General features: G+C 39.4%; 1 protein-coding gene across 2 annotated transcripts in view; it reads left to right on the forward strand.

Moving 5' to 3' along the window:
* RPS6KA3 (ribosomal protein S6 kinase A3) overlaps positions 1-26,951 on the forward strand; it is a 173,633-nt gene that overhangs the window by 42,325 nt on the left and 104,357 nt on the right. Inside the window, exon 1 of one of the 2 annotated variants that reach the window (XM_037512623.2) lies at positions 26,868-26,889. The exons of the other annotated variant lie outside the window; for it this stretch is intronic. The gene's annotated coding sequence lies outside the window, so the exon portion shown is untranslated. Of the gene's footprint in view, positions 1-26,867; positions 26,890-26,951 lie in introns of those variants that run through there. 2 annotated transcript variants of the gene reach the window in all.

Genomic DNA, 26,951 nt, shown 5'->3' on the forward strand with positions numbered 1-26,951 from the left:
TCTAAGAGTTGGATGGACACTGAGAAAAAGGGATGATTCGGTCAAGTGGCATGGATATTTTTAATTTTAATAGATGCTGCCAGATTGTCTTGCAAAAATCTGTAGCAGGTCAAATTTCCTCTAGCAATGAATGAGAGGGCCCTTTCCCCTGCATCCAACTAGCAGTAGATTCTTTTAATATTTTTTAATTTTTATTGAAAAAACATTGGGTTATAACATTATATCAGTTTTGGTAAGCAGCATAATAATTCAACAACCGTCTGTATGTGCTACATTCTGATCTCCACCAAAAGTCTGGCTTCCTTCCACCATCCTACAACTGAACCCCTTTACAAGATTTGCCAAACCCCCACTTCACCTCCCCTCTGGTGGCCACCATTTCATTCTCATAATCCTAGAGTTTATTTTTGTTTGTTCATTTATTTTGTTTGCTTTTTTTAAGTTTCAGGTATACGTTATATTTCGTCATCTGCATATGCTACATTATGATCACCAACAAGTCTAGTTCCCATGAAATCCTTTTAAATTTCATGCCTATTTCTTGGGCAATGTGCATTTGCTTTCATTTGCATTTTCCTTTGCTAAAAACAGCATTTCATGTGTTGTTGACCAACTGAATTTTCACTTTGACCTATTTTTTCTATTATCAGACAATACGTATAAAATAGAAATGTAGTAAGCTTAGGACATATAATAGCAATTTTTGATATTTATCTTCAAATTGCTTATTCTACAAAGAGTATTGTTTGAAACATAAGATGTAGGCTGATATGAATTTTAAAACATTTTTAATTGTTCAATAAAACATGCTCTTTCAAGAACTTAGGTTACAAAATTATTTTCAAGAGTGAATTTTGAAATAATTGCCTTTTAAATCTCTTACCCTTTTTGCACTGAATTAAAAAGTTCTTTTCATTAAATATTAATTATTGTATCTGCTGTGGCTAGTGCTTTTCTAAATATATTGTTTGTCTATTGAAGTTATAGATATTTTTACAATTTTATAAAACCAAATATAACTGAGCCCTGTTTTGGTCAACAAGGTTTAATATACTCCACCTGCTGCCTGTAGTTTCCTATATTTTCAAACAGGAACAGGATGTTTATTATCTTATTTTTAACATTTAAGTGTTTAATACAACGTAAATATATTTGCCTGTATAATGTATAAGATCCCCAATTTTACTTTCTTCCAGAAGTACAGGCCAGTCAGGCCTACCACATGTATTAAGTATTTGACCCCTCTCCCATATTCCTCCTCTTCTTACACTTCTCCCTTCTCTCTCACAATTCTCTGGTTTCTCCCACAATTCTTCATCTCTCCCAGATTCCCCACTTTTCCCATAGTTCTTACTTGCCCACGATTTCCTGTCTTTCCTTTCAGGTCTCCATTTTCTCCCTTGATTCTCTGGTTTCTGCCACAATTCTTTGTCTCTTCCAAAAGCCTTATATTTCCCACAATTCTTTGTTGCTTCCACAATTCCCCCACAGTTGTTTGGTTCTCACACAGTTCTATGTCTGCTCCCATAATTCTCTGTCTCATACCATTCCCTGTCCATCTCATAAGTCTCTGTTCTCAAAAATCTCAATCTCTCACATAATTCTTTGTTTCTCTTACGGTTCTCTTTTTTCTCCCATAAGTTGCTATTCCCTCCCATAATTATTTGTAACTATTAGTCCTTTTATATGTTAGAATCTTTTTTGCACTCTATTTTTTCCATTGAACTATTTGTTTATTCTTGTTCATTACCATATTGATTGGGCCTTATAATATATTCCTTAATCTGGCAAAAAAAATTTCCCCTTCTACTCTGAAATTTCAAAAATTGCCTTCACTCTTTTCAGACATTTATTTTTCCACCCATAGAGGAGGAAAAGGATGTTTTATTCCATTTAAAAAAAAACATGAAAATTCACCTATCAGTATCTAAATAGCATTAAATTAATATAATGATTTGGAGAGTGTCAAGTGCTCTATATTGTCTCTTTCTCCAAGATTTGAAGTGTCCTTGCATTTGGTTGATCATATTTTATGATCTTCAATTCTAGTTTATAGCCTTTCATGGCAGTTCTGAACCTTTCCTTATTAGCTCTCTGTCAGGAATCTCTTGTGTGTATGTGTTTTTATTTTTTCAATATTGTAAATGGAATAGGTTTTTTTTCAATTTCCTTTTTTAGGTGCTTATTGCAAGAAAAGAGAACTATTGATTTTTAAAATATATAGCTTCTTATTTTCACATGAGTGAATTGAAGAAGCAAATTGAGTGGAGAGCTAGGGAAATAAACTCTGGTTGGAAGGAACGGCAAGAACACACACTCTGAGAAGGGGGGACGTGTGTACTAAGTCAATAAATAATAAAAAGATCACCATGTCTGGAGGCAGTGGTCAGAGGGAACACTGGTGGAAGATGCAATCAGAGAAGTAACCTTGGGCAGGATTATGTGGTGTCTTTTTGGCTGTATTGGTTATCTATTGCAGTATAACAAATTACCTCAATATTATAAACTTAAGGCAACAGTAAACATTTATTATTTCACAGTCTCTTTGGGTCAGTACTTTGACAAGTAGCTAGATAGTCTGACTCCTGATCTCTCTTGAGATCTCAGTCAAGATGTCAGCTGGGGTTGTAGTCATCTGAAGGCTTGACTGGGACTGGAAAAGTCACTTCCAAGAAATCTGCTCAGAAGAACAGACTTGCTCTTGTTTTCTCACAACTCTGCTACATATATTTATTATTTCAGTCAATCATTTCATTTCTTAATGAATGCCCAAAGTAAAACCCTGAAATGTGTGCATAACCACTTTTCTCTATTTTTCCTTGACCGGTTTGCTAATTTGGAAAGATGTGTTTTGAATATAAACCCATCTAAATGTCAGACCCTGGCTACAAATGTCACAACCATGTACATTTCAAAATCCTGTAAATGCTCTCTTTTGGAAACACAGTAGCATCTATGAGATCAAGAAGACAGTAAGAAAGGAAGGATGAATATTTTAAAGTAGGAAATATGGGGAGCTCCAGATTTTGACAGAATCTCTGATGAAATTCTGTGTGTAGCTACTGTTCTATTGCAAACATAATAAAGGTAACATCTCTCACTATGGAGACTCTATTACATTTACCTTGTTATAAAAGGAGAGGCCTCATGTAAATGAAATGGGAGCAGACTTGGCTGGGGAGAATTTTTCCATCCCCCAAAAGCTCAGTCTCTGTTCAGAATTAAGCTACAATTTATTCACAGGTTGTGACCCTACAATTTGTGTAAGTTGTTGTTCCATATTTTTCTTTTAGTTTAACATTTTTTTCTTATTATGGGAAGTGAAGTGGCTCAGCTTCTTGTGAACCTTCTGGTGAATCCTACTGGACCTGGAGAGTAACAAAGAGCTCCAGGCCCAGAAGGTAAAGGTAGAAACCAGGAACTACATGAATAGTCAATCAGTCAAAAAAGTCAGAGAATGCCAAGGAAGAAAATTGTCAGTGATGAGGATAATGCGGATATTTGGAACTTTCACATTGACTACAGTTCTGTTTTTAAGAAGAGTAGTTCATTAGATTCTAGCAAAGCCTGAATACTGCGTCTCTTATCATCAGCCAATTTCTTTTCTCTGTAATTTCATCCTCATCAGCACCACCTTCTGATAAATAAGATGGTTTCTAGCTATACCAGGAAGGGATTACCTTGGAGAAAAGACTCTGTGGTTCAGGTCACAAGAAAAATCTACACTCCTCCGTAAATTAATAAAATTTTCATTCTGGTTCATAAACCAGACTCCTATAAATTTTATTTTATGGTTTGCTGGGACCTGATTGCTTCCTAGAGCAGGAGGAAATAAAATGGCATGCCATTGTTTCTTTTCTCTCTCATTTTATATTCAAAAGGAAAATCAATACACTAATGTTAAAAGCACTTAAAACTTTTTTAAAAATAATGATAAATATGGATGGAGAAATCTGAAATAGGGTAAAGTCTGAATTGTAGGACACTGACATGAAACAAAGTTTTCTTTCACAAATATATTCAATAATCTAAGCTGCTAACAGACTTTTTGTTAATATGAGCTGTGTTGAATTTGTTTATTTAAGAGATGATTCATGCCTAATTAACAAAATTCACTGGATCACAAATAATTACACTATTACAGAGTTCTTAACCTCTGGTGAATCCCCTGATAACAAAGGGATAGTTGTACACATATCTATATGTGGTAGATAGTACTCTGTTGCAAATGAAAAAATACTTATTTTTTTCTGCTTTTTTCATTAATCTGTCAGTTATTTATGTATCTGTATAACTTTAGGGGTATATTTGATACCCCCAAATATGCACATGTGGAAAAATACTTAAACCAAACTTGTTCAAGCAGAGAGAGGAAGTTAGGATAAAGGTTTCTCACAGAATCCAAAGTCAGACTGAGCCTTAAAAACTACTGAAAAGGGCCTCCTTGGTGGCAGAGTGGGTTGAGTGCAGCACTGTGAAGCTGTATGCAACCTCTGCAGCACGGGTTCCATCCCGCCAGCCAGGGAGATACCCACATGGTGCGGCAGACCTCTCCTGTCTCGCCTGCTGCCCTCCACTCAGCAGTGTGTTTTGGTTAGTCTGCCTGTTCTGTTCCCCACTCTGTGTCTGGTCAATCATTTCATCCTCCTGCACATCTGGCTTGTACCCCAGTTCTTGTATGCATGAATAAATAAATCTTAAAAAAAAACTGCTAGAATAAGTGATACACTTCAGTGAAATCTATCATAATTATCTGCTTATTGGCTTTTTTATTTCTCCCTTGCTGCAAACTTATTTTCTCCACTCCATGGAAAACATGGCTAAAAACTACTTCAGAGCTTTACATCTTACTTTTTCAAGTATCTGAAGAGAGATTGGCCCTCTTTCTCCTTTTCCATTCTAAGAAGTCTTGGCTCTGATTCTGATTGACTTGCCTTCTAGGTGATCATCTACTGACCAATCAGATGCATCCAGGGATGAGCTCATGTGTACTAGCCTTGGGGATCCTATGATAACCAAGTGGGTAGAAAGGAGATTTCCAGAAAGAAAGTGCTAAGGTGATAATCCCAGTATATATCTCTGCCTTGTGTATACATCTTTTCTTCGGATAAATACATCAATTCCATCAAATTCTCAAGGAGTCCTGACCTCAAACTGTTCATGAACTACTGTCTTAGTATAACTTATATCCTTTAACATTCTCCCACATCAGGGAAGAAAAACATATACTCACCTTGATATTTCTATACTACATTATTACTTAAAATATCCTAAGAATTGTACAAAGAAAATACAATAAAATTCATACATATTCTAAATTATTAGAATCAAACTAGCCACTTTATCATACCAGAAAGATTCTATAGTCAATATCTTAGCAATGTTTCCCTTTTTTGTTACATATTATTATTGAGTTTACTCTAATGGGAGGCAGTAATCATGTCTTTGGTTAGAAAAGAATTATCATGAAGTGTGTGATCTGTGATTAATGGTAGTTAATTATAGTTCCATGATTTATACTAATAAGTAATGGGACATGAACTATTTCAGACTGAGAAACAGAACTCAGCTGGAGAAGTCCCTACCTCTATCTTCAATTACCCTTAATATATTTTATTTTCTTTATTTTGCTTTTTATTTTTCTTTAAAAGCTTTTTTTTTTTAAAGATTTATTTATTTTATACAAGAACTGGAGTACAGGCCAGAAGCATGGGAGGGTGAGAGGATTCACCAGAGACAGAGCAGGGAGCAAAACAGGCAGATGGACCAAAGACACTGCTGAGGATAGCAGTGAGCAAGGCAGGAGAGGTCTGCTGCGCCATGTGGGTATCTCCCTGGCCAGCCAGGAATCGAACCCACACTGCAGAGGCTGTAGACAGCTTCACAGCGCTGCACTCAACCCACTGCGCCACCGGGGAGGTCTTGCTTTTTATTTTTTTAATTGAATTTGTCAGTCATTACCTTTCTATATAACTTTGGGGTTACATTTCTATTCCTCCATATGTGCACCTGCTTCACTCACACCTACACTGAATCTCCAAACTTAATGCCCTTCTTTTTTCCCATACCCTCCTCCTCTCTGATTTCCATCTGTTAAGCCAGCCTTGGATCCCTGGGATGAAAATACTTGACCATGGTGGATGATTCTCTTAGTATGTTGCTGTATTGGGTTTGCTAGCATTTTGTTGAGGCTTTTTGCATCTATGTTCATCCTTAATATATCTTATAGTTAGGATTTCTCCCAATGCCTGGCCTTCTTTATAAAGTAATAACTTCTGGAAATTGCATCAACTCTCGTCATATCCTCATTCAACTTCTATTATACAGTCCACCAAAGTATGTCTTATTAATAAACTTGCTGTACAAACTTGATAAAATAAGTAACTATTTTTGTCAAATTAAAATTATGTCAAAATACCATTCAAGTTAGGACACAGCTATTAAAAAAACGATGAAATCTTACATTTGCAACAACATGGTTAGAACTGGAAGCCGTTGTGCTAAGGGAAATAAGTCAGAAGGAGAAAGACAAATACCAGATGTTTTCACTCATATGTGGAATATAAAGAAACAAAACAAAGGGGCAGAAAAGCTAAAATAAAACAAACCATAGAAACCTTACTGTAGAATTGAGTTGGGGGGGGAGGGTGAAGGGGATCCAGTGGACTATGTGGGTGTATTATGGGTTTATGGTGGTGGGCATGGTATGGTAATGCACATCTAAACAGGTGTGAACCTATACCCCAAATCATGTACATCGTTGTAAACCATTGTTACTTCAATAAAAATAATACAGTATAAAAAAGAATATTTGAATTAGAGTAGATTGTATTGTATGTGACAATACCAATTGTGAAGCATTATCTTATTTTTTTTTTAAAGATTTATTTATACAAGCACTGGGTACAGTCAGAAGCGCGGGAGGGTGAGAGAATTCACCAGAGCCAGAGGGGAGAGCAGAGCAGGCAGACTGATGAAGTACACTGCTGAGGGGAGCAGGGGCGGCAGGAGAGTTCTGCACACCATGTGGGACCCTCGCCCAGCAGCCGGGGATTGAACCAGCGCTGCAGAGGCTGTGGACAGCTTCGCAACCCAGTGCTCAACCGCTGTGCCACCAGGGAGGCCCTTATCTTATTTTTTTTAAAGATTTATTTATTTTTATACAAGAACCAGGGTACAGGCCAGATGCACAGTAGGGTGAGAGGATTCACCAGAGACAGAGCAGGGAACAGAACAGGCGGACTGACGAAATACACTACTAAGGGGAGCAGCAGGCGAAACAGGAGAGGTCTGCCGCGCCATGTGGGATTCTCACCGGCAGGCCGGGATTGAACCCTCACTGTAGAGGCTGCAGACAGCTTCACCAGTGCGGCGCTCAACCACCTGCACCACCAGGGAGGCCCTGAAGCATTATCTTATAATCAAGCTATATTAGCGCAATTTAATGTTATCATAAACAGAAACAAATTCTGGAATTTTCAAGCATATAGCTAAGGGATCAGTACATATGGAAGAAATATCTTTTTTTTTAAACCAAATATTCAAGTCAACTCACTAGGTGGTTATTTTCTGGTGACTCGTAATACCTGTAATGTGGTGATTAAAGTCAATGGAAAAATAGGAATTAGGTAACAAACAAGCTTGAGAGAGATGTATCATTAAATAGGCAACATGGAGTATGAAAGAGAGCTGAAATGAACTGGATTTAGATCAGGCTTTACCTCCATTCTATTTTTGTGGTCCAAATATATAATTTAACTTCTCTGCTCATCACATGTCAAATGAGAACAGTTAACTCCAACTGAGTCATCTTACACCCGTGACATCCTAAAATCTTATTTCTCTCAATCAATTAAATTTGGTAGCATATAACAAATAGCCAATATAGCTGTTGCTTAGACAAAGTAAAAACTTATTTCTCTCACACATAAAAATTGATAAATAAACAATCCAAGACTTATAAATCAGCCCTACTTCACAAAGTCCTGAAGAAGCCCAGTTCCTTAGAACCGTAGGATGATTTTGGACTTAGGGCTAACAATGGCCCTTATCCTCATGGCCTAAAATGGTGGCTAGAGCTCCAGTCTTCATACATATGCTTTAGGCAGCATGATGGAAAAATAGAAAACATGAAACAAAGAGGACACCCTGGCCATCTTTTAAGAAAGATTACTGGAAACTGATATACATCATATGTGTAATACCCCACTAGCCACACAGAGTTGCAAAGTAAATTGGAAAATGTAGTCTTTGTTTTGAGAGACCATCTTCTCAAATAAAGATGAGAATGGTTACTGGTGAGTACCTTGCAGTATTAGCCACATACATCACCTTAAAAAAAAAAAAAACCAACATTTCTAATAAGATACCTACCAGGAAATCTCACTATTTAGCAGTGGAGTTTCCCATATCCATGTGAAGTCAAGATCATTTGTAATTCAATTCACTCCAACACATATTTGTTTCCCTTTGCCAGTCACTGTGCCAGACTCTGGAGATACAAAAATAAGACAACCTTAGTCCCTGTTCTCATGGGACTTAGTTGAGAATGGGGAAGATCACAAATAAGTAATTATATATGTGATGGTAAGAGAATAGGGTGCTTTTATGTTTGTGACAATTTATCCACCACTTCCTCTAGATGTTATGGATGGAGGAAGACCATGATATCTATTATCCATATTTGTCATGAAAACTAAAAACAAGTTTTCTAGAACATTAACTAGTTACTTGTTCCTCTATCTTCTTTCCTGTTCCTTTTAGAAATGTAAGAAGATGGTCTGTGTTCACCAATTTTCCATGAACTCTGATAAATTACTGGCCAGATTTTACCCTGGGAGTTTAGCATAGTCAAATAACAGATTTAAATATCTAAAAGCACAGAGCAATGATAGTGCCAAAGATGTTTAACAATGGGTTTTCTTAAATTTATATTTATGGGGAGAAGAAGCCTTGTGAAAAATTGTATTACGGTCTTTAAAACTGATTGTTGGGTCTCCCCGGTGGCGCAGTGGTTGAGCACTGGGTTGCGATGCTGCCCGCAGCCTCTGCAGCACCGGTTCAATCCCCAACTGCTTCCCGGCCACCGGAGGGGGGTCCCACATGGCGCGCAGACCTCTCCTGCCACCTGCTGCTCCCCTCAGCAGTGTACTTCGGTCCTTCTGCCTGCTCTGCTCCCCGCTCTGGCTCTGGTGAATTCTCTCACCCTCCCCGCACATCTGACTGTACCCAGTGCTTGTATAAATAAATAAATAAATCTTTAAAAAAATAAAATAAAACTGATTATCCATACCTGGGGAAATTATATTGTTGAGAGAATCCTTTGTTAAATGCTGTCTAATCAGGATTTGCTCTTTTTGTTTTTTTCTTTCTTTTAGTAGAATTTCCTTGAGACCCCATCAAATATCTATTTTCCATTATTCTTTCACAACAAAGCAAGCTGTCTTCTACCTATAGTATTCATGTAGTCTCACATCTGTACATATATGTACACAAATATTATACTACTCAAAACCTGTAATATATTCAGAGAATAGAAAAGAAGTCCTTCAGAAATAAAATAGCAAGTTTAACAGAGTTGTATGGATAGGAATGTGTTAAAACTTGAATGGGATTATAATATTTTAATAATGAAGGACGTTCATTACAATATTCTTCATATCTCATTCCTTCAGACAGACTAATGACTTTCCTTTGCAAAAGTTCTTCTTTCTTTCCCATTAAATTGTCAAGGGTCTCATGGACCTAGAAAGCATTTAACCACTGTGCTGGGTTAAATAGTGTCCTCCCCCAAATTCATGTCCACCCAGGCCCTCTGAATGTGACCTTATTTGGAAATAGGGTCTTTGCAGACATAATTAGTTTAGATGAGGTCATACTGAATTAGGAGGCTTCTAATCCCAATAACCAGTGTCTTTACAAGAAGCTCATGTGAATACAAAGAGACATACCATGTTAAGACAATGAATGCCATGTTGAGACTGAATTTTAAGGATTGCTGGCAATCAGCAGAAGCTAATAGAGGAGCGTGAAACAGATTCTCCCACAGAAACTTCAGAAGGAACCAACCCTGCTGACAACTGATTTTTTTGGACTTTTAACCTATGAGAGGATAAATTTCTGCTGCTATATATGACAGCTGGAATTGTTATGGGCATATTGCAAACCACGGTTAGGTTGTAAACCTAACTAATTCCCTGAGAATAGCAGAGCAAAAACATGGAAAGAGCCTGGATTCTTAATAACATTGTCAAGTCACTGAATTAATTTAACCTTATAATCACTTTGCCCTTAGTCCTCTTGTTATATAAGACAACAAATTCCCTTATTCTTTCAGCTACTTTCAGTTGGGTCTTCAGTTCTTTGCAGTCAGAAACATCCTATCTCATAAGCCTCACCTAGTATAAGTATAAAAAGGCAATGCTTTAGCTTCATTTCATATAGACATTTTTTGCATTATTCTAAAAGCTTAACCACTGAAGTATAAAAATGAAAAAAACAATTTTGTAAGAGAAGGAAAATATCTCTTATGTGAAACAACTTGAAGAGAGAAAAGATTGTTCATCTAGAGTCAAATGTTTTTGTGCCGATAGTAATGACATCAGTGGTCTTGAATTATTTAATATTTTGTTCTACAATGTCTTTATTGAGCAATGTCTTTTGCAGTTCAAAATTAGAAGCGTCTTAACTTTGCATTTCATTTACCTTGGTCACATAGTTTTCAATCATATATCTCAGTATTGGCTATGCTTCAATTTCTCTTTTAAATTTATTAAAACTCTTCTGGGTTTAATCTGAACAAAACACAACAGAATACACACAAAATACAAAAGTAGAAAAAATAGAAATAAGTAAACAATCACTCCAAATAATCCGCAATTGGAAACATTGGTTTTGCTTTGTAAAAAGATAATAAAGCAAATACCAAGAGCTAAAAATGGCCAGCAAACTATGGCAATAAAACTCGTGATGTGTTCTATAAGATGAACAAATAGATCAAAAGTATTTCTCTCTGAGGTAAAGCTGTTATGACACTAATGGGCATGGTAAATGAGTTTAGATGCTGAGTAGAAGCTTGAAATAGTATCAAGGAAAAGCATAGTTCAGCAACAAGGGCTGGAAATCCAGAAAGAATAAGTAAAATGGAACCAAAAAGGAAGGTGAGATCATAAAAAGCAATCTATTTAAGGTTCAGGTCTGAGATTTGTATAATTAAAGTGAAAATTTTTCCATTTCAAGACTGGAATTATGCTGAAATGGATTTTGATAAAACTCTCCATTCAAACTTTATGAGTATGACTCCATAAATGCTACCTATCCACTATATAGAATGGATCCACGGAATTCTGCTGCCTGAATTAGTCATGACCCATTGGTGTGTTTTTAGAACATTTAGTTACATTGGTTCTGTGAACATTGCAGGCAATGTTGTTCAAATGTACCTCAATCAGAATATATGAGTAGTTTCCACTGTTTTTAATTAAGCACGGAAACATTAAGAAACACTTGAAATATTTCATAAAATAGACCTTAATAAATTATATTTCATTAATTCCAAAGGAATTTAGCAATAGTCTAAGACAATAGTTGGCATTGTTTTCAATGCTACCCTTGAACAGAAATATTGACCTGATTATTCATTCATTCAACATTTATCAATACTGCTCTATGTAAAGCCCTATAGTGACCCATGTGGGCTTAGTAACCCATGCCTAGTTCAGAAGAATTAGGCAAAAATTCTGCACCTTCTGATATCATCGTTAGTTTGGGGAGATAAAACATATGCACAAATGACTATAACTGGAGATAGGAAGTGGTAAATACTGTGATGTGGACGTAAAATTCAAGAAGAATGAGAGCCATCAGAGAGGTTCAGGAAAGGCCTTGTGGCCAACGTTCATTGACTGATGCTGAATTCATTCCTTCTTTCAAGAAAAAGTTACTGGAAAGGCCCTTGCCCTCAGTGAAGGTGCAATCCAAAGGGGAAGACAGATGACAAGCAAATAAAAACTTGAGAGGGGAGTATTCCAGGGAAAGGGAAAGAGCTTGGCAAAATCAAGAAATAGAAATAGAACCAACATGAGCAGAATGTAATGAGAAAAGGGGAGAATGACAGCAGATGAAGTCAAGGGCATAGGTAGTGTTCAAATCATATAAGGTCATATAAGCTGTAGGAAGGAGTTTGAATTTTAACTACTTTGGGAAGTCACTGAAGGGTTAAGCACAGAGGTAACATGATCTGGTTCGCATTTTTTAAATACCCTGTGGCTACAGGTTGGAAAAATTATTGAAGGAGGTTAAGATTATGAACAGAAACACCTCTCAGGGGGCAACTGAAAGCATCCAGGTAAGAGATCCTGGTCACTTAGATTCTAACAATAGCCAGGGACCTAGAGAGAAGTGGGTGGATTCAAGATCTGTTATGAAGATAGAGCCAAAGGGACTTCCTAATGGATTGCAGATGGAGTCCAGGGGACTGTAAAGAAATTAAAGATAACCTCTAGACTTTCGGCTTATGAATGGTGGTGACATTTATTGGAATTGAGGCCTGTAAGGGAGAGCAGGGTTATGGGAGAGATAAACAAGAATTCTAATTTGACCATGTCGTTCGAAATACCTGTTGGACATCCAAGTGGAGATACCAAGTAGACAGTTACATATACACATCTGGAGCTCAATAGAAGCATAGGGCTGTAGATAAAGATTTGTGAATCATTAGCATATAGATGGTATTTAAAACATGGACCTGGATAAGCTCAAAGAGAGGAAGTATAGATAGAATAGGGCAGAGACCTGGGACCAAGTCCTGGGGCAATTGAAAGATGGATAACATTTGATGGAGAGAGATGAGAAGGACATGGAACAGGAAGAAACAATGTGAACAAAAGCTGAGAGACAGCAAAGTACTTAACAGAAGTGGGGAAGCATGGGTAATTATTTAGGCAGAGCCTGTAATAGATACCAAGTCCAAGTCCTAGATTTGGTCCTCAGACTTCAGTGGCAAGTGATGGAAGGTTTTTATAATCTGTGGAGTGATTCTGCAACAGATAATGTCCCAGTAGCCTCTTGGTGACCATCCTTCTCTAGATAACAATTATAAACCTTGGGCAAGATTTTTTTTTTTAAATTCCTGCCTGAAGACAATAGAGAGCAAACAAAAGCAGGCAGGCGTTGGAGGGGTCAACCCTTGAAGGAAAGTGTCAACTTTTTGTGAGTTTCCCATCTTCATTTTACAGCCCTTGCCTGAAGGCAAGTCCCAGTATTCACCAAGCATGTAAACCCACAGTCTTATTAGCTTGAAAAACCAGGGGCCAGAGGGTAGAGCAAGGTGGGGCTGGAAATCTCTGAAAGAAGAGAAACAGAAAGGCAACGTTTTCAGATCAGGGTTTAAACTTTGCTTAAATCTCTGGCTGATCCCAGAAGTACACATGCACAGGGCAAAATCCAGGTAAGGCCAAAAGAAAAAAGTAGACAAAGATTTCAGCTACTGCCTACCATGGGGAAGACAGTTTGGAATTTGAGCTCGGCTAACTTAACTGCCTGAAAAAACAAAAAGTTCCTTTGGAAGAACAGAATAGAATCCAAACTCTTGAAAGCTTGTCATTTACAATATCCAAATACAATCCAAAATCACTGGACATATGAAGAAATAGGAGAGAAATGGTCCATACCACGAGAGAAAAAAAAAGAATTATTGGGGAGAATCAATGGAGATGACCCAGATGTTGGAATAAGCTGAGATAGGGGAAATATGCTAACGTGAATAAAGCTGAGCAGGGAGCTCATCACTCTATATCTTAGAAGAATGAATCTTAAGACAAGATTAATTCAAGAATGTAGAGACCAGAGATGGGGAAACAGCAAGGAAGGTGTGATGGGTGAGAAATTCTATAGATATGAAGAGTGAAAATAGCAAAAAAGTTACTTTGAAAGATACCATCTGACTATAGGAAGAAGAGGAATCAGAGATGACACTGAGGTTTCAAGTATGGTTCACTGGGAAAATGATAGAAACAGAAACATTAATAAGGGATGATACTGACAAGACAATTACAAGCTTGGATATTGGATGACAAATTCCACTTTGGAAATATTGATTTTGAAGTTCACGTGATATCCAGATTGAGTATCTGACATGGAGTTTCACATTCAAGATAGAGCTGTGCGAAGATCAGAATTAGGGCTAAGGAAAGACATTTGGATTCATTTAATATTGAATCAAGATCACTGAATTTCCTATGAAAATGGATTAAATGTCGATGGAAGAATGTATATATTTTAAAGACAAATAATATGTGTTATCTATTGCTATATAGTAAATCAAAATAAATGCTTAAGACAACAACTATTTATTTAGCTCATAATTCTGCAGGATACCTATTTGGACTGGGTTCAGCAGGACATTTATGCCAGGCTCTTGTTGGCCCACTCATGTATCTGCCATCAGCTGCCATGTTGTTGAAATTGATTTTAATAAAACTCACCATTCAAACTTTATGAGTATGAGTATTACTCCATAATTGCTACCTATCTATTATAAAGAATGTGCATCTTTCAGGCCTCATCTGAGATGGCTCATTTCTGCTTCACGTGCTCTCTCACCCTCTAATAGTCTAACCTGAGCTTGTTCATTTGGGTTCCAAAACAGCAAGCAGAAGTATGCAAGACCCTTTAAGGCCATCTTGAAACCAGTACCACATTCCTTCTATCTCTTTCTATTGGCCAAAGCTATTGTTCAGGCTGTGCCAGACTCATGTAGTAGGGAAATAAACTCCACAATTTGATGGGAGAAACTGCAAAGTCATATCAGAAGGAAGCATGGATACAGAAAGGGAAATAATTTATGGCCATTTTGCCATCTGCCACAACAGTCAAAGAGCTTTGGATTTGCACACCTATGTCCATAGCAACATTATTCACAGTGTCCAAAAATGAGAACCCCAAGTGTCCATCGACAGAAAAAATGGATAAACAAAATGTGGTATATGCATGCAATGGAATATTATCCAACCTTAAGAAAGAAGGAAATCTGCATATGCTACAATATGGATGATGCCAAGTGAAATAATCCAGTCACAAAAATATAAATACCGGATGATTCCACTTATATGAGATATTTCAATAGTGAAATTCATTGAAACAGAAAGTAAGTAGAATGATAGTTACCGGAGAGAAGAGGGGATAGCAGGAGTTGTTTAGTGGGTACAATTTAGGTTTTACGAGAGAAAAAAGTTCTGAAGATCAGTTGCGTGTGAATGTACCTAACACTACTCAACTGTACACTTAAAAATGGATAAGGTGGGGCCTCTCCGCTGGCGCAGCAGATTGAGCGCCATGCTGTGGGGCTGTCCGCAGCCTCTGCAGTGTGGGTTCGATCCCCGGCTGGCCAGGGAGATACCCACATGGCACAGCAGACCTCTCCTGTTTCGCTCGCTGCTCCCCTCAGCAGTGTTTTCAGTCCGTCTGCCTGTTCTGCTCCCTGCTCTGCCTCTGGTGAATTCTCTCACCCTCCAGTGCCTCTGACATGTACCCTAGTTCTTGTATAAACAAATAAATCTTTTTTAAAAAAAGACGTGGGAAATAGATTTTTTTAAAAAAATGGATAAGGTGGTAAAGTTTGTATTATGTGTTTGGGATCACAATTAAAAATGAAGTATTTTTTAAAGATAAAACTTTGGACATGACCCATATTTGAGGAAGAGCAGGAAAAAGAGAACCGAAGGCGACACATTTTGCCCAGTTCAGAACTAAAGGAGTCCAGTAAGGCAAGAGGAGTTTGACAATGGTTCTCTAATCTTCCGTCTTTAAGGCTCCCTGTCAAATAAAGGGTTCTAGAATTTTGCCTTTCCTCGGGGAAGGAAAGAGGAGAGCCATCTGCACATCTGGCCTATTCTCTTCAGGATTCTCAAGTTCACATGACTTCTCCAATTAGCCAGGCTTTTTATATCATGAAAGGAATTTCAACCCCAAACCCGCCATCTTTTCTCCTGGTCCTGGACCTCAATTCTGGTCTCTTAGCTTCACATCAAATTGATTATTCCCTCTTAATGATGCAATCTGCTTCCAGCCCTTCACAGAACACAGCCCCCTCCTGCTCCTGGAGAGCAGACATCCCAGGAGAGCAACACCTACTTAGAGTGGTTCGAAAGTTGTGCTGCTTTCAAAGATTTCTTTGCTGTGAGTGGTCCTTTTGCTGAAGAGAAGGCGCAACCCTTCTGCCAAGCCAGATGTCTACACTTGCCCGGTTCTGCCTTCCTCCCCACTTGAATACTCATTACATTCAAGATGTCTTGTGGCCAGGCCTGGTGTCTTTCTCACTTGAAGCAGATGGAAAGTCAGAGGATGGGGCAGACCCCAAGAGCTGAAAGGAGTAACAAAGTTCAAGAGAATTTTTAAACCACCCAAATTCTGACCATAATCAAATTTTCATAATTGTCTCAAAAATGTATTTACTATTGGCTTGTTCAAATTGGGATGCAAACCAGGTCCATGTGTTCCATATGGTTGTCTCTTACTATAAAGCATTGCCCTTCCCGCTTTGTTCCTTTGACTTGGTGCAGAAACCAGATCCACTAAACCAGAAGAGTATTTCCCGTTCTATATATTTGTCTATTTGCTTGCTTCTGGCGTCACTTAATTTCTTTCTCTGTCCCCTTCCCCGCCTCAAACAGAAGTTAATTTTAGGGCACTGTCCTATAGAATGTTCTGCTACTGTGGTAATGTTCTAAAATGTGCACAGATACCATAGCCCTGAGGCACACATGAAAACTGACGCTTGAAATGTGGTTAGTGGAACTGAGGAACTGAATTTTTTAGTTTGATTTTATTTTACTTAATTTAAGTTTAAATAGCCGCATGTGACATGTGGCTACCATATTGGACAGCATAGTCCTAATACCTTTGTCTTTTCTCAAGACATTCTTTTTTTCCTCAAACTTTACTGATTTTTCAGTCATTATCATAGCTATATCATCGGGTACATTTTCACCCCTCCAAATGTACACGTGCTTCGCTCTCCCTCCACCAAAACCCTTGTGCCAATGTCCTAACCCCTTCTTCCCAATCCTCTTCTCTCCACACTCCCTTCCCTCTGGTGACCAGTGTATTTTTCATAGAATTTTTTTTCCTGTGCTTTGACAGTTTGTTTCTTTGTTTATATTCCACAAATAAGTGAAACCATCCAGGATCTGTCCTTCACTTTCTTTCACTTTCTGACTTATTTCTCTTAGTATAATCACCTCAGCATCTATTCATTTTGTCTCAGAGGGCACTATTTCATCTTTTATAATAGCTAAGTAGTATTCCATTGAATATATATTCCACAATTTCTTTATCCAGTCATCTGTCATTAAGCATGTAGGTTGGTTCCACGACTAGACAATTGTGAACAGTGCTGCGATGAACATAGGCATACATAGGCCTTTTCCTATTAGACTTTTCATATTCTTTGGGTAAATGCCTAGCATAGGTATGGCTGGATTATATGAGAGTTCCATTTTTCATTTTTTAAAAGTATCTCTATACCATTTTCCTCAGAAGCTGCACCAACTTGCACTCCCACCAACATTGAATGAGTGTTCCTTTTTTCCCCACATCCTCACCAACATTTGTTGTTTCTATTCTTTTTGATATGGCCGTTCTCATAGGAGTGAGATGACATCTCATTGGTTTCGATTTGTATTTTTTTCATGGACCAGTAGGTCATCTTAATGTCTTCTTTAGAGTAGTATCTCTTTAGGTGTCTACTTTTGCTCATTTTTTTTTGATAGGGTTCTTTTGATTGGGTTGTTTTTATTGAGTTGTATGAACTCTTTGTATATTTTGGAGTAGAGTCCTAGTTGAATGCCACTTGAGGCTTTTGGAACAAAGGCTTTACACATAGTACTACTTGCTTCCTATTGCATGATATAAGAGACAGTGTTTGGTTGCTCCATTTTTTATGATGCTAAGATTTTGATAGCCTGATCCTTCCAATTTCAAGTTCCCCGCCTACCTTTCATCTAGTGGCTTTATTATTAATTTATTGCTGTTGCCTGAATCCTTCTTTCATTATGGGTTTCAAAATTTTTTTAAGGCTATCATTCCTTCTAATTTATAAGCCAGAATTCTTCCATAAAGAGCTTTTGTTCAACCCATATTATATGTTGACCTAAAATACAGTTTATGTCAAAGAAAGACACAATAAATCCTTAATTATTTCTCTTTCATTGCCATTTTTGCCTGTAGAAAAAAAAGACAGACATCTTGTACCTGTGAAAAGATCCTGGGATTTTATCCCAAGTAGTAGAAAGCCATTTGGGGTTTTAAGCTGAGGGTGAACAAGAGGAAATTTATTTAAGGACGCATCCTTTGGCCATAGTATGGATGAAAGTCAGGAAGATTCTAAATGGAGCTGTCATAATACAGGCCAGAGATGATGAGGACCTGAACTCTGCTGGGGATGGAGGGAGTGAGGGAGACGGAGTAGAGGAGTTAGAATCCGAATCAGAAGGTAGAATCAACAAAATGTAGCTGTCAAATAATGTAAGTTGTAGGGGTGAGAGGGCGTACTAGAGGATGACACGATGAGCCCTAGATTTCTAATTTGGTGAACTAAATAGATGGTTATATTCTGAGAGATACAGGAAGAGAAGTAGAAGTTACTTTCTGATGGAAAAACGAAATCTGCCCAAACATGGGCCTCCCAGACAGAAGGAAAGATTTAGGAAGCTACAGTATAATTTTTTTCACTTTAGTCTAATAAATAATAGTGAGTGCATACGTATTACACTAGTGGAAAATTGCTCTTATAGAGTCGCCTGGATGCTAGAGATCTATAAATAAAAACCCGAGATTATTTTGTTAGCATTTAATGTTTAACCTGAAGAAATGAAATTCTAGGCTCCATTCCCAATCCATTTTAAAACACATTCCAAACTCCTCTCTATTGTTACTTTTTTCCCCCCATTGCTTGCAGAGATGTACCTACTATTTTAGGAAATTGTTAATAGTAGATATAGTACATTCAGAAGTGAAAAATGTTATGCAGCATATAAGCAAAAATCTGGGTGGTTGCATTAGTTTGCTGGGGCTGCTGTAACAAAGTATCACACTAAGTGGTACTTTTAAAACAAGAGAAATTTAGTGTGCACAGTTCCAGGGGCAAATGTGCTTCTTGTAAAACCTGTAAGGGAATCCTTCCTTGCCTCTCCCAGCTCCTTTCCTCTCCCCAGCTTTTGGTGTCTTGCCAGCTATGTTCTGCGTTCCTTGGCCAGTAGATGCATCATTCCAAGCCTCTGTCTTTACATGGCATGCTCCCTGTGTCTCTGTCTCCACGTAGTGATCTTCTTATAAGGTCACCAGTCATATTGGATTAGGGGCCTACTCTACTCACGTATGACCTCATCTTAACTAATTATATCTACAACAACCCTGTCTCCAAATAAGGTCACATTCTGAGGTACTGGGTGTTAAGACTTCCACATATCTTTTGTGGGGGCACATGATTCCACCCATAACAGTGGTGTAAAGATCCAGGTGAATTGTGGAAAAGAAAGTTTTCATTTGAAAATTATCTTATTTAGCATCCATCCAAAAGCCTTCTATTGCTCTTTGCAGAAACTGAATCTTATTTTCTTTTTTCAAAATGTCATTCATAGAATTTTTTTAAAAGACGTATTTATTTATGCATACAAGAGCTAGGGTACAGGCCAGAGGTGTGGGGGGTGAGCAGATTCATCAGAGACAGAGTGGGGAACAGAACAGACAGATTGACCAAAGTACACTGCTGGGGGGAGCAGCGGGTGAGTCAGGAGAGGTCTGCTGCGCCATGTGGGTTGCTCCCTGGCTGGCTGCAGACAGCTTCATAGGTTGCATCTTAACCCCTTGCGCAACTAGGGAGGCCCTCATCCATAGAATTTTGCTGTCTCCATCAAAGAGAGATAAAGAATAAGAAACCAATATAACATGCAGAGATATTTAACAAAAATACTTTTCAGTATTTATTTAATTGTATTTTGTTATACATTTTCTTCAAGCATTTTCCTGAAATTTTTGAAAGGAATTATAGTGAAAACTATTTATTCTCTATCAAAATGAAACACTATGGGCCTCCCCGGTGGCGCAGCGGTTGAGCGCTGGGTTGCGAACCTGCCCGCAGCCTCTGCGACACCGGTTCGATCCCCGACTGCTCCCCGGCCACCAGAGGAGGGTCCCGCATGGCGCACAGACCTCTCCTGCCGCCCGCTGCTCCCCTCAGCAGTGTACTTCGGTCCTTCTGCCTGCTCTGCTCCCCGCTCTGGCTCTGGTGAATTCTCTCACCCTCCCGCGCTTCTGACTGTACCCAGTGCTTGTATAAACAAACAAACAAACAAATAAATAAATAAATAAACAAGCCTCTATTAAAAAAAAAAAACAAACAAAATGAAACACTAACTTTTGCTAGCACCTGTTGTTAGAATGAAACAAGATAATGTATGTAAACCATGTCACTGTTTGCAAGTACTCATTGGCTATTAATTGCTATTAATATTTATTTAGTATTCTTAGGATTGCAGTGATAATTAAAGAGGCTAATACCTGTGACACACTTGTAACAGAACCTGATACATTGTATGTGTTTAGTAAATGTCTAGCTAGTACTGTCAACTTTACCATCACTATATATAAGATGGCAGGGAACTCAAAACTGCCAATGCTACGTCCAGTTGATTTATTTTACTGAAGTATGAACTTACTATTTACCAGGTGTGGGTTTCTTAAAATTTCATTTAATCTATAGAATTTACCCCTTTTCTAGTAGGCAAGTGTAAGTTATTTCAATTTTATTTCCTTTTTAATATATTCCCCAGTATTTATACCCCCAGAACATTTATTTTATTTGACTTGAAAATAAGCTACTGATATCATAATCATTGTGTTGTTTGATGAAAACATGCCTCATTTACAAATATTATTAATTTACAAAAATTATTAATTCATTACAGTTTTCCCAGCAACAGACCTGACTTAACACTGTCTCACTCACTCACAATTTTTGTGATTAAAGCTACAGATTGCTCAAGTATAGAGATTTAGGGGTCGGCCGGTGGTCAAAGAATAGAGTTGCATTTAATCCCATAGCTTTCCCCCAAATCACTTCCAGTTGAAGTCTGATTATGGGCTGGTCTTAAGTGCACGTCACTAAAAAAGTTGGAATATTTTGTAAAGTATCTTTTCTGGCCACAGACTCAAATCTACATTCAAAGCACAAATATGAACTTTTTTTAAAAAAAGCAACCACAATAACAGCCATGTTCTAAAACAACAGTTCCATGAAGTTTTGGGTTTTTTTTTTTTTTTCTTCCTTAGTGATGAGTGGGAACTGGTGGTCCATGGAGTTTTGCTTCAAAATGGTTTGTGGACTGAAAAAATTTGAGAACCACTGCTCTAACCAACCAAACTAAATTGATAGTTATAAAGCAGGAGAATGTTTATCCTCTGAAGGAATACTTTATACTGCGATTTTTGGTTAATGTTGAAGCAGCCGTTTTTAATATCAGTTTGAAAATGAAATTTTAATGTATTATCTCCCTCTTATGAATTAGTGTTTATAAACAAGAACATTTAGTGGGTCTTTTTTGTTCTTGTAAAATGAAAACTGAAGGGAAACCGTAGCTTATGAAAGCTCCAAGAATGGCTTCTCAGTTCCTTGTCAAGTCTCAAAGCCCCATAATTCTTTCCCTTCAAACAACTCTGAAACAAAATGACACCTCTAAGGATTAAACATTATGGAAACCAATAAAGGAAGAAAACATTCAAGCGTGTCTGACACAGACCTCCCCTCCATACTTCCCTGTTCCTCCCAGCCTCCCTGCATATGAGTCAGGTAATGTTAACTTTGAATCATACATTTGTTAGTTTCTTTTGAGCATTACATAAACAAAGTTTTGATCATAGCTTATGAGGCAACTGACCTGTAATCATTTGCATTTCAACATATGTGGCTTGAAAAACAAAAACAGTAAGTTATCCTACACGCTCTTTTATTTGAATTCCACAGGAAATTACTCATAGTATCATTTTTTGTGTGATACAAGAGACCCCAAAGAAATACATTATACCATAATAAAATGCTCACCCAACAAATGGAAAGAAATAACTTTCAAGAATGAAGTGTTTGAATGACATTATGTATGCAGGAATACTCGCTTTCTGAAGCTGCAAACAATAGTTCCATTGATTGAGCACGTCCTATGGAGCAGAGCAGGCAGCCACCGTGCTCAGTGTTTCCAGACTTTATTCTGCTTAATCTCCCCCACAGTCCAACCAGGTGGTTATTACTACCCATTTTCAGGTGAGAGAACAATATTTATTCTGCAAATATTTATTGAGCAACTACTATGTACAAGTCCTTATTCTAAGCCTTCAAGTTGAAGCTTAACTGATATAAAGGGAACTGGAGTTTGGAAACAGGCCTGTCTCTGCTCTTATCATGATCCCATGCTACCTTGTTGGGAAGAATGTTAAAGAAAACATTGCAAGTATTTGTATGACAGAGTATTTAGTTCCCTATAGATTTTATTAGCATCTTTCCTCATATGCAAATTTAGAATCATTGAACTTTATATCTGGAGGGGAACTTAGAGAAGATCCTGACATTTTCCAAAATTTGAATTCTGTCAAATAAAATATTCAAATAAATGTAGAAATTCCTTTTGTCTCTTAAGATGAGTGTCAATCAGGATGATATTCTTCACATTTTTATTTGGAAAATTAAAAAAAAAAAGAAATTCCTACACGTGAAAGATATGTCAGCATGTGTTCTGTGTAATTATTGTCTTATGCAAGATAAAATTCAAGCCTAAGTCTTTTTTCCTTCTCTATGGAAAGAAATAGTTGTCCCTAGTGACTACTTTTATCTTTTTTGTGTGTGAAAAATTAATATGCTTCAGATAATACAAAGGGAAAAAACGTTCTGATCGGTGATTACACTCTGTGGGACAAACCTTTATGTAATGGAGCTGTGAATATATGGATATATGTGGATATATGTGAGGTAGACATTGTGTCATTGTAGTCATCTGTAACTTTTCCAAACTGATGTAACTCTGCTTTTTGAACAGATGTTATTTTGTTAAATAGATGTTCATTTAAACTTGTATACAAAGATTATAATTATAACATGCACTTGAGGACAAAAGAGGTTAAATCTGGTTGTCCTGTCATACATTAGGAATGATTTCTTGGAAATCTAGTCCAGGTTTCAACTGAGGTTTGCTGTTTCCCTGTGCTGTAGTTTCAAATAATAACTTTCCAATATTTTGGTTTTGATGGAGAGATTTATGTGGGGTAGGAGGAGTAAAGAATCAATAAGTGACTAAATCAGCCCTTTCTGCTGACTTGGCACCAAGGAGCCACAAAAGACAGTGGAATATGAAGATAGCACTAAACTTTAGAGGACTTATTTTTTTTTAAGATTTATTTATTTATGCAGGAACTGGGGTACAGGCCAGAGGTGGGGGAGGATGAGAGGATTCACCAGAGACAGAGCTGGGAACAGAACAGGCAGACTGACTGAAATACACTGCTGAGGGGAGCGAGACAGGAGAGGTCTGCTGCGCCATGTGGGTTTCTCCCCAGCCAGCCCACCGGGATCAAACCTGCACTACAGAGGCTGCAGACAGCCTCACAGTGAGGCGCTCAACTGCCTGCGCTGCCAGGGAGGCCCTAAACTTTTTAGGACTTATAAGAATGCATAAAAGTCGTAAAGTTAAAGGAAAGTGCTAAAGCAAGACTGTCCTACAGAACTCTGCCAATCTTGACAAGTAAACCACATCTGTAAGCATATATTTTGTAGTAGCCACATGAACAGCACAAAGAAACAGGTGAAATTAATTTTAATGGAATATTTTATTTAACTCAGTATGTTCAAAACAACAGTGCAACATATAAAATTATATGATTATATTCTCCTTTTTGGATTGAATCTTTGAAATCTGGTGTGACGTTTACACTTAGAGCACATGGCAACCGCAACCAGCCAACCTTATTTTTAAGTGCTCAATTGCCACCTATGGCTAGTGACTACCGTATTAGCCTGCAGAGTTGTCTCTAGAAGCAGCCATTCCTTGGCAATACCAGTTTCTATTTTCTTTTTTTAGAGATTTGTGTATTTATGCATACAAGAGCTGGGATACAGGCTAGAGGTACTGGGGGTGAGAGGATTCACCAGAGACAGAGTAGGGAACAGAACAGGCAGACTGACTGAAATACGCTGCTGAGGGGAGCAGCGGGCTAGACAGACAGAAGAGGTCTGTGCTGCGCCATGTGGGTAGCTCCCTGGCCAGCCGGGGATCGGGATCCACCTCATGCAGTGGCTGTGGACTGCTTCATAGTGCTGTGCACTGCTTCATAGTGCTGTGCTTAACGCTTTGCGCCACTAGGGAGGCCCCAGTTTCTATTTTCAAATAACTCTTTTTGCTGCCACCTCCAAGAAAAATCCCCTAGCCTCATTTGATTTTTCCAAATTCTCCCATCCAGAGAGAGTGGTTGCACCACTCTTGAATTGCACAAAAGAAATAAGTGAAAAAAAGTTTATTGTTAACAAAAAAAATTCTCTCTTTTAGGATAAAGGAAAGGAGCATGTCAGTTCACAAATACTTATCAAGTTGACCCTAAATGCAACACAGTTATGCTAATGGCACTTCAGTTCATTGTTATGAGTTCATTTGATGCCTAATTCCTGCAATATGACTATAGTTGAGGCTACTTTTACAAATCTATTAAATTTGTTTTAAAAGTTATTCCTATAGTTCTCAGGATTAAAAAAAAACTTGAATAAAAGTTGATATGGGAAGAAATCGATTTTTCAGTATACATACAATTTATTTGAAAAAGTTTATTCTCCCTTTGAGTCGAGTAATTAGCGCTGGACAGTAATTGGACAGACAATAACTGCCTCTTTTCAACTATGTATGTTTTTAGGAAAGAATGTTAACTGGAATAATTGATCACTATTTGGGGAACTAATTTACCTTAAAGTAACAAGGTTGACGACCAATTTCTTTTCGTTATAAGGAATAGTAATGTGCCTTTGCAATGTAATGAAAGATAATGAGACAATGTACATAAAGGCAAACAACACAGGACTCATCTTCAAACTGCTCTAAGTTTCACCCTCAGGGCTTAGAGACGTTACTGCTAAATTAGCTGAGTTTGAATTTGCAGCACTTGAATCTCAAGCCTGTTGGGGAAGGTGACAAAATCACAAGCTAAATCTTCCCCATCCCCCCTACCCCCAACCACGCTGAGCCTGCCCAGATGTTGCACAACCCTGAGCTGTCCCCTTGAGTCCAAGGCTGCGGGAGAGGGCACGCAGTGAGGATTTCCGGCTGCCTCTTCGGGTTCCCTAAACAGATGGAATCTCTTCAGGTGGCCACGAGGCTACCAGGCCTGGAGCCTGTGCCAAGGGGAGCGCTGGCGAAGGCAGCAGAAAGAGCCCAACACCTGCCGCTCTCGGTCCGGCAAGAAACCTTGCACCACTCGCACAGAGCAGCCCTCGAGGTGTGGGTCTCTAATCTCATCCCTGACACCTGCGTTAGGGAAGCAGGCCCGGGCTCTGCAGGTGTCTGGGTCCCGGGATGATGAAAGGAAACTGTTCAAAGGCATGCACTGGCAGCGCAGCGGGGGACGCGCTGTGGTCGCCTGGCGTGGGAGGACCAGGACGCCTGGGTCGCGGCCGGGGTGGGGGGATGAAGGGCACTGGTCGGCTTGGAGGTTTCCCTTGACTTTCCCCCTTCTTGTAGGGCGGTCAGCCAGTGGCTGCAGTAGCTTTCCACTCAGCCGGGCGACTTTTGCACAATTCTGTCCAGGCGCACACGCGGCGTCTAACCCTCTCGGGGCCCATTCCAGACTCTCAGGCCTCTCCCCGCAAGCTCGCCCAGTCCTCTAGGGCTCCGTCGCCCGCTTGGGTTTCCTTAACCCTGGGCTTCCCCATCTAGGGCAGGAGGAGTCGTCAGCACCCCTCCCTCTGTCCCTCTCCTCCGCCCAGGGCCAGCCTGATTTTTTAATCTAATCCTTTATTTAAAGTCAACAGAGGAGCAGGAACCTCGGGCTCCTGCCAACAAGATGTTTTTAAATAATTCCCCAATCTCTGCCGAGAGGGGCTGCGCTTCGGAACCTCCTTGCTTTCTACTTCGTGAAGATTCGGGCAGCAGGGATGGGGGCTTCCAGGACTGGGACTAGCCCCACGGCTCTGCGGGGCAGGGGACGGGAGGGGGGGAGAGGGTGTAACTCTTGCAGGGCGAACGAGTCCCAAATATTAAAAATTTAACAGGAGATCAACTTGGAGAGCCTGGAATGAAATCGCGGGCCGAACCCCAGGAGGTTCCCCAGCACTAACCTCTGGGTACCGTCGTAGGGGGTCGGGGGTGGGGGGGCAGGTGACTGTCCAGCGTGTGACCCTGGGGCGGGCGAGTCCAGGGTCATTATAGGAGGGGGTCCCTAAACAAGGCGCACCCAGGGAAGAGTCCAGCGGAGCAGACCTCCCACGCCCCCTGCCCGGGTCCTTAGCTGGGAACTGCAGCCCCTCGCCTCGCCCAGGTCCCTCCCGGGCTGGGCGGGACCACTGTTCTCTATTCTCCCCCACACCCTCCCCACCCCCCCAGCTCCGACCCGCTCGGACCCTCGGCCGACAAAGGCTCCCGGCCTTTAGCCCCTGCTGGCGCTCCCCGCTTCTTCTCCCCGCTTCCCGCCGACGCCCCCAGATCTCCGGGGCTCGCCCTTCCTGAAAGTAGGCGAGGCTCCGACGCCGAGGCCGGGGCGCGAGGGAGGGCGGAGCGGCGCGCGGCCGCCCCGAGCGCGTCTCGCAAGCCCCGCCCCCGGGTGCGCGCGGCGGTGGCGGCGGCGGCCGAGCCTCGCTCTGAGAGACAGGTATCGCTTAGGCGCCATGTTGTGAGCGGAAGTGGGGGAGCGCGCGGCCGCCGCTGTTCGGC

Source organism: Talpa occidentalis, unplaced genomic scaffold (genome assembly GCF_014898055.3).
Source record: "Talpa occidentalis isolate TD23 unplaced genomic scaffold, MPIMG_talOcc4v2.1 talOcc4.15, whole genome shotgun sequence".
In the NCBI taxonomy this organism is placed as follows: domain Eukaryota; kingdom Metazoa; phylum Chordata; class Mammalia; order Eulipotyphla; family Talpidae; genus Talpa; species Talpa occidentalis.